Here is a 10,181-nt window from a genome sequence, read left to right on the forward strand (position 1 = left end):
TATTAATTAACATATATTTGTATTTTACAATATGATCATTTGTTATGTGTTTTTGAAAAGGGCAAATTGCATGAAAAAGTAACATACTTTAACTTATTTCCTATTTTGGGTAACGTACTTTCAAAACTTCCATTTTGGTACCTAAGATGTTAAGTTTTAAACATTTAGGTACCCGGGTAACCCGGTGAAGACTAATTTTAGATTTAAAAAAATCCACGTCACTGACCATGTCAGCAAATAATATCGAGTTGGATATCAGATCACTCGTCACATCAGCATAATAATCGGTTAATACTTCAACCAGTTACCCATGTACTTAAATGTTTAACACTTTACATCTTAGGTACCAAAACGGAAGTTTTGAAAGTACGTTACCCAAAATAAGAATCAAGTTAAAGTACGTTACTTTTTCATGCAATTTGCCCTTTTGAAAACAAAAAGAAAAACTAAAAAGTTTCATGTTATGAACTGAATATATACGAAACAAACAAATTGTGAAACAAATATATGTTAATCAATATATTAAATTATAGCCTTAGATGAAAAAAATCATATGAAACAATACTTTACGATAATAATGATTAAATAATTAAGCTCACATTTTAATTATATTTAGGATACAAATTAATTAAATTGTCCTACATAAAATATTGCTGACCATATTCATTTCACGTAACATTGGATTACCCACTCTGCCGACACCATTTTTAAGGGAAAATAAAAAGAAATATAATTGCCTTTTTTATTTCAATTTTATAACGAAAACAAAATAAATGAAGCTTTATATTTAATCAGGTATTTAATAGGACTTTAAATTTATGTGAACATTGTTGTACCAATTTATTCGGTATTCAGTTATTCCAGGTATCCGTGACGAGGCCAGATACTAGTGAACGTGATTCTATGAGTTTGAACCTTAGATGAGTTTCATATGCCGTTTTTATCTGGTATTACGTGTGATGCTTTAAGTTAAAGTTATTTTCAGTATATCTTATCATTTATTGTGAAATATGTGAAAACGTGTAATATTTGTTTTGAAATCACATGAACATGTTTTGGTCGCACATTACCTTATACATGAATCAGGTTTACTCATACAACGGAAGTAAGGGTCGCTATGAGACTATAATGGTCCACACGGGAATTTTACTTACGCGCAAGAATATCGTTTCTTGTCACCACAAGGATATTATTTGGGTAATAATATGTTTCTTGCCGGGTTTGTCATGTGCTTGCGATGTTTGTGACCATTGTGCGTAGTTACCTGATTGCTAAACTGTTTTGACGATATCCATGCTTATTTAATCAAATACGTTATAAACTTGAGGTTTTGGAGCTACTAATTGTTACTTTTGACGTTAGATGAAAAACCATGAAGCTCAGTTGGTCTTTAGGTATAATCATCTTTTGTTGTAAAACAATGCAATTCAATGCAATTGGAAGATTTGGGATTTCGAGTTCTGTAGACATCCGATCATGATTTAGCAGGGGCAGTCAGACGATGAGAGGGGGGGGGGTATGGAACCACTTGTTCACATTGGCTTCTTGGACTGATACACGCTTTGGGGGTATTCACCAGCGGTTGAAATCGCCAGGTTTTCGGAATACAATTCAGATTTTGATGAAATTTGAGACATCGAAGATATTACTGTGCATATAAAATAGAAATTTAATGTTCAAAATTAAATAAATAATATTTATAAAAACCAATAAGAGGCAATAATTTCGGTATGAATCTTTACATCTCCCCACCTTTCTTTAAAAGGAAAGAGATGATTTCTTTTGGATTTTTCTAACATTTCTTTGTCCAAATTGTCATGTCAAATATCAAATATATATATTTGAATTAAAATATATGTAGGGTTTATAATTTAAATTAAAATAAATCGTACGATTGTCTGCTAAATTGGTTTATAAGTAACAATTTTATCAATAATTTCTTGTCAAACAGAATCTTTATGCACAAGAAATTCTCAAATCAACGGTATCGATATACAATGGCCAACAAAGAGGTAACGTGTCTTGCATGTTGTATTCTTTTTAAAAAGGCATTTTAGACGATAAACTCGTTATTTGTTATTTTCTTCATCTTGTTCATTTTTTTTTCTGATTAACTTGGATATCCAGCCCGCTATGCGAGCCGATTAATCCCAGAGTGACCACCTGCTTCGCAGATAGCCTGGAGTCACTGCATTTGAACCTTCGTGGCCACAAAGGAATTTTTATTTCTCATTGGATTTGAACCTGAGACCTCCTGGTAATTTCTCCTTGGATTTGAACCTGAGACCTCCTGGTACTTTATCTTGATCATATTTCATATGTGACACAGAACAAAAGAACCTATTTCCATAAATCAAAACTTATAACTTTGTTGTTGGATTCAAAGTCATTTTCCAAGAAAAAAAACCTGCATATCAATTATAGATACGAGTTATCCAATATGGATAACGCACGTATAAATTACATATGTTTAGGGGCTTTATTTCCGTTGTAGGGTTTTTGAGWTTTTCAGATATAATTACACATCAATGGTGGATCTAGGATTTTCGATTAGGGCGTGCGTTATCATAATATTTTTTTTGCAATGGATGCACCTTAACAACTTTCTTTTTGTTTTTACATTACAAAAATATAAATTCAAGATACGCACCCTCATACTTAATAGACCACATAAAGTCATCGTTGGTCATGCAACAATATGAAAAATCGGACGGTACATTTTAAAAAATCGATAAAATTGCATTTTAAAAGGCTTTCTAAGGGGCCGTTTACTAAACGCCTACCCGCTAAGTACTTACTGGGTAATGTTCCTCACCGGATGAACATGACAAAGACCAAGAATCTTACCTTGTAAGAATGAGGATAATGATGGAGAGTCTTGCCTAGTAAGTGAGGGTGACGACTCTTACCCGGGTAAGCACTCACCAGAAAAATTGTTGCATGTAATATGTTTTGATGTACTACAACCTTACACAGTAAAATAAATTATAGTGTTGACTCCTAACGATAAACATTTACTGAGTAAACATTTAGGTAAACGGCCCATAAATTTAAATTAACCATCAAATTTGCAATGTAAAGGTATTTATAAAGAAAGTGATGCATGGTTCTGTTCAAAGTTGATCATGATTGTTTCCTATTATATTCATATAACGATTTTCAATAAATATTTTTTGACATATTAATCCAAAAACTCATCAGTGTTTGAATTTGATGTAAAAAACCCAAATATTAGGTTCAACTTAAGCCAAATTATTGATGAAATTTTATTAAATCAAGAGATCGATGATCCAACCTCATGGAAATACACTGATCTTGGTCGATATTTTAATAGCTTATATAATTACAGTAAAATGACTATAAATACAGTAAAAATACACAGATTTTTGAAAAATTTATCATTCATGATTCTTAAAAATATGTTGATAAAATAAGTCTTTTTTGATTTCAAAATGGAAAATCGATCAAATTATTTGATTTCGGAAGTTATTGTCACGTTAATACCCTCTCAAGTCCCGAGCTGCCTTCCACATAGATAAACTTGAGGTTTTGGAGCCACTGATTGTTACTTTTGACGTTAGATGAAAAACCATGAAGCTTGGTTGGTCTTTAGGTATAATCATCTTTTGTTGTAAAACAATGCAATTCAATGCAATGGGAAGATTTGGGATTTCGAGTTCTGTTGACATCCAATCATGGTTTAGCAGGGGCAGTTAGACGATGCAGGGGGGAGGCTATGGAACCACTTGTTCACATTGGCTTCTTGGACTGATACACGCTTTGGGGGTATTCACCAGCGGTTGAAATCGCCAGGTTTTCGCAATACAATTCAGATTTTGATGAAATTTGAGACATTGAAGATATTACTGTGCATATAAAATAGAAATTTAATGTTCAAAATTAAATAAATAATATTTATAAAAACCAATAAGAGGCAATAATTTCAGAATGAATCTTTACATCTCCCCACCTTTCTTTATAAGGAAAGAGATGATTTCTTTTGGATTTTTCTAACATTTCTTTGTCCAAATTGTCATGTCAAATATCAAATATATATATATTTGAATTAAAATATATGTAGGGTTTATAGTTTAAATTAAAATAAAGCATACGATTGTCTGTTAAACTGGTTGATAAGTAACAATTTTATCAATAATTTCTTGTCGAACAGAATCTTTATGCACAAGAAATTCTCAAATCAACGGTATCGATAGACAATGGCCAACAAAGAGGTAACATGTCTTGCATGTTGTGTTCTTTTTAAAAAGGCATTTTAGACGATAAACTCGTTTTTCTTCATCTTGTTCATTTTTTTTCTGATTAACTTGGATATCCAGCCCGCTATGCGAGCCGACTAATCCCAGGACGACTACCTGCTTTGCAGATAGCCCGGAGTCACCACATTTGAACCTCCGTGGCCACAAGAGGATTTTTATTCCTCCTTGGATTTGAACCTGAGACCTCCTGGTACTTTATCTTGGTTATATTTCATATGTGAAACAGAACAAAAGAACCTATTTCCATAAATCAAAACTTATAATTTTGTTGTTGGATTCAAAGTCATTTTCCAAAAAAAAAAACCCAGAAAAAAACCTGCATATTAATTATAGATACGAGTTATCCAATATGGATAACGCACGTATAAATTACATATGTTTAGGGGCTTTATTTCCGTTGTAGGGTTTTTGAGATTTTCAGATATAATTACACATCAATGGTGGATCTAGGATTTTCGATTAGGGCGTGCGTTATCATAATATTTTTTTTNTATTTTTATTTCCAAAAAAATCATAATTTTTTTTATATTGTAAAATTATAAAAAGGTATACTCATAAGTATTATAGGAGTTACTTCTTCAAAATAGAATTACATACATTTCTTATTTATTATTATTTTTAATTAATCTGGATATCCAACTGTAACACCCTAAAAAAATAACCAGCAAATCCAACGAACACAAATTTCTCAAGAAGGCTTAAAAGAGTAAAATCACCCAACAAAAAGGAGTTAAGCGTTGACAAAACAAAAATGAGACGGTAAATAACAACCTACTAACCTAGTAGCTCTATGTCTAGATTAAGGACGGGTGTTTCTACCATCTCCAACAAAACGGATCCCAACCAAACAACGCTCGAAACACCAAGTGCTTTGACTACAAAAATGACTTTTACGAAACAACACACTTCTCAACCCTTCGATGGCCCACCGCTAAAGGAACCTGATAAGCAAACCATTTCAAGAAAGTGTTAGGTTTGCGCCTAGTGAGTCCAAACAATACTATAAGTGTAATTATAAAACCCTTTATGCAAAAAGATGAACGTAATTATATCAAGTACTCCTTAAAGAAATTAAATCATTAAAACTCATGCCACTATTGTCAACGGGATTCCTAAGTTATGACTCGACATCTCATCTAAAACAATAAGTTCAAGGTACTAAATCACATCATCGATTTAAATATAAAGTCAAGACGGTATAGGTTGAACTCACAAAGTAGGATTTAGGAGAAATCCAAATCTTGACTAGGAGGCGGATGAAAGTAGGACCAAAACAGAAGGGTCGTCCCTGTCCCAAAGAGGCAGCAACAGGAGAAGTCGAAGGGGAAACAAGGATGGGGAAACAAGGATGAAGGCTGCCTGGTGCGGCACGGCTGGAGGCGGAGACAGTCGCGATCAGGTAAAAGGTCAATCTATGTGCAGAAGCATGGAGATCGGACGAAAACGACATCTGTGTGCAGAAGCACGGAACAGCACTGCGTGCTGATCGGAAGGAGGTAGCGGCTGTGTACAGATGTACGGGATAGTCCTGTGTGCAGGTCGGAAAGGAGCAACGGCTGAGTGCAGGAGGCGAGATGGCAACCGTAGGCATGGCAACGAGGTGGGGATGGGGCGGGTTTTGTAATCATCGGCCCCGGCCCCGGTTTGTAATACCGTCCCCCGGCCCCGGTCCCCGGCGGGTACGGGGATTATCATCTCGTCCCCAATCAAATTCTAGTAATCCCTGGTCAAAACCCGGTAAACCCCGGTCAATCCCCGGTAAAAAGTATGTTTTAGTTTGATTATACAGGGGATCCCCGGCCCCGACTCCGGCCCCCTTTTTGAGTAACATTCCCCGTCCCCGGCCCCATCCCCGGTTTGAGTCTACCGGGGATCCCCGTCCCCGGGACCCGTTTTAGCGTGGAATCCCCATCCCCGTTCGGGTCAGGTGAACCGGGTTCCCCACCGGGTCGGGGCAAATCACCATCCCTAGGCAACCGTGAGAAGATCTGAGTGGAGCGCGGTTCACAGCAGCTATGGGGAAAGTCGTGGCCGGAGCAAGGGCGGTCGACGCCGGTAGCTGAAATCTTACCAAGAAGAGTCTAATTAAAATTGGAGGTGAGACCCCTCTTTCTCTCTTTTCCTCCTCGATCGACAGTCCCCCAGGAGTTCTTCTATCCCTCCCAACTACTCCCTGCCAAAAGGACTCCCTTTTCCCCCAAAAATGTCCTTCCATCAACCCCCCTCCCCAAGGAAAAGTTAGTAGGCATGGACCCTAAAACAAAAGGGAAAACTTTCCAAGGGAAGTGACTAATGGTTCGGGGAAATGCACAGGAGGTAACACCCCCTTATCCTTCTTTTACCACTTAACCCAGACAAAACAATTTAACCAAAACAAAAGAATCCCTTCCTTTGCTTGTAGGACTAGTTACAAAAAAAATTTACTAAAATTCTACTATACAACACACATATAAAAAGAATACATATAAAAATAAGGAAGAACGCATACCTTGCAAAAATTTGAGTTTTATAAAAGAATACATACAAAAATTTGAGTTTTTATAAAAATAAGGAAGGACGATGAGGGAGGGAGGGAGGGGTATGGAACCACTTGTTAACATTGGCTTCTTGGACTGATACACGCTTTGGGGGTATTCACCAACGGTTGAAATCGCCAGGTTTTCGGAATATAATTCAGATTTTGATGAAATTTGAGACATCGAAGATATTAATGTGCATATAAAATAGAAATTTAATGTTCAAAATTAAATAAATAATATTTATAAAAACCAATAAGAGGCAATAATTTCAGTATGAATCTTTACTTCTCCCCACCTTTCTTTAAAAGGAAAGAGATGATTTCTTTTGGATTTTTCTAACATTTCTTTGTCCAAATTGTCATGTCAAATATCAAATATATATTTGAATTAAAATATATGTAGGGTTTATAGTTTAAATTAAAATAAATCGTACGATTGATTGCTAAACTGGTTGATAAGTAATAATTTTATCAATAATTTCTTATCAAACAGAATCTTTATGCACAAGAAATTCTCAAATCAATGGTATCGATATACAATGGCCAACAAAGAGGTAACGTGTCTTGTATGTTGTATTATTTTTAAAAAGAGGCATTTTAGACGATAAACTCGTTATTTGTTATTTTCTTCATCTTGTTCATTTTTTTTTCTGATTAACTTGGATATCCAGCCCGCTATGCGAGCCGATTAATCCCAGGGCGACCACCTGCTTTGCAGATAGCCCGGAGTCACCGCATTTGAACCTCCATGGCCACAAAGGGATTTTTATTCCTCCTTGGATTTGAACCTGAGACTTCCTAGTACTTTATCTTGGTCATATTTCATATGTGAAACCGAACAAAAAAACCTATTTTATCTTGGTCATATTTCATATTTGAACCTGAGACTTTCTAGTACTTTAACAACTTCCTTTTTGTTTTTACACTACAAAAATATAAATTCAAGATACGCACGCTCATACCTAATAGACCACATAAAGTCATCGTTTGTCATGCAACAATATGAAAAATCGGACGGTACATTTTAAAAAATCGATAAAATTGCATTTTAAAAGGCTTTCTAAATTTAAATTAACCATTAAATTTGCACTATAAATGTATTTATAAAGAAAGTGATGCATGGTTTTGTTCAAAGTTAATATTTTAATAGCTTATATATTACAGTAAAATGACTATAAATACAGTAAAAATACACAGATTTTTGAAAAAAAAATAGCATTCATGATTCTTAAAAATATGTTGATAAAATAAGCCTTTTTGATTTCAAAATGGAAAATCGATCAAATTATTTGATTTCACAAGTTATTGTCATGTTAATATCCCCCCAAGTCCCGAGCTATACCTTATGGACCACATGGAAATGGGTGCAATGCAATTAGACTAGGGTTGTTTTTTTGATTTATTTTTATGTATCATTGTATCTGTATCAGTATTAGTATCAATATCAATATTATTACAAATGCAATTATAGTTGTTCAAATAGTTAAGAAATTGAATATTTAGCCCTGATTTTTTCTTTACTTTGCATATTTAGTTTATTGTTAGAGGTATTTTTTGATTAACTGGTTTACAATACTAACTACGTCATCTGAAGAAGAAGAAAAAAAATCTGTTAAGTGAGTAGCCAAAAAAATATATTGTCTAGGTTAAAACAAAATGGATCGGATCAGAYAAACACAACCTAGACTATTGATACCAAAAAGAACGACATCTGGATGAAAAAATAGACTAAAGTACTGAACCAAACCAATAAATGTTCTAATTAAATAAAATCCAACTTCATATAATTATTTAATCATTTCCTATTTTACAGTATTCGTCCTGAATATTTTACAATATTCATCATGAATGTTGGTATTCATTATGAGTGTCTTGTTCATATTCATTATGAATATAGACATGTAGCGTACTCTTACTAGTTTAATGGTTCTCAATAAAAATGAAGTTTCTAATAAAACCGACTTTTATATATAATTATATATATATGACTAGGTTTACGTGAGACACCATTTTTTACACTTGAAACTTCACAACAGAATGTTGTGAAAGTAAAAAAAACCGAATCTTCACAACAAAAATACTGTGAAAGTATTTTATTGTGAAGTTTCAAGTGTAAAAATCATATATCACGAAATCAGTTTTGTCTCACATGGTTCCAAGTCTCTCTCTCTCCATATAAAATAAATTGAACAATAACCAATCATATGTCTATTTCATGTATAAAATTCAAAATCTCTTCTCCTTATTTTGAATGGCTAGTAGAATTGTCGTTTTCAGTTTGTTGCATGTGTATGGTCATCTTCATTTGAGATTACACATGGAGAGGATTGATGCACATCCATCCATCCACATCCATATACAGATTCAAAATACAGTCTGAATGATGCAAGAAAGTTTAAGAAAATCTTCAATAATCACATAAATATATGAATTTTTGTATAATCATACTAAGGTTTAGATATCAGTCGAGTTGAGGTGTCATAGAGATATGAACATCTCTCAATTACTGACGGAGCTAAGATCTTCGAGATCTACTTAGTTGGGTTGACAAACCAAAAGTTAACATTTGTGGATTCTTTATGATAAAACCGTAATCACAGTCCATACGACGTAGCTTCAAGAGGAGGAAATCATATGGGATTTACTGGTTTCATCAACCATTTAAGTTATTATTATACCCTCGGGGAAAACATACACACATACCCACTTTTTATTATTTGTTATTAATTAATTTAGAAAATCTCCCAAAATATTTTCTTCTTCTTTAATTAAAATCGGTGTATTCTCAATTAAAAATTGTAACGACTTTATTTGTCCGACGGTTAAATTTTACATTTGATTTAAAAAAAAATCATATAATAATTATTTTTATTTCCAAAAAAATCATAGCAATTTTTATATTGTAATACTATAAAAAGGTATACTCATAAGTATTATAGGAGTTACTTCTTCAAAATATAAAATTAAATTATACAGTATGTCTTATAACATTAATATATAATAATTTAAAAAAATTGGTATTTATTAACTCTAAATTTGGTATAAGAAAGAATTTTCTCATCACATAAAAATGTTGTTTTAAATTTTATTGATCAATGTAAAGGACATTTACTCATTCAGCTACTGAGGCTAATAAAAGACAAGATTAAATTCAGGACATGTCTTATATTTAGGTAAAATCACCTTCTTCTTTATCAACTGCCTTTGGTCCCCGAAACTAACTTAGGTGTCGTTTACCAAACGCTTACCAGGGTAAGTGCTTACCAAATCACTTTACTTTACCGGATGAATATGATAATGACTAAAAATCTTACCCAATAAGAGCGAAAGTAAGAATCGAGAGTCTTACCCGGTAAGTGAGGATGAGGACTCTTACCGTGGTTAGC

Source organism: Cynara cardunculus, assembly GCF_001531365.2.
Source record: "Cynara cardunculus var. scolymus isolate 2C chromosome LG 6, CcrdV1, whole genome shotgun sequence".
NCBI classification, from domain to species: Eukaryota; Viridiplantae; Streptophyta; class Magnoliopsida; order Asterales; family Asteraceae; genus Cynara; species Cynara cardunculus.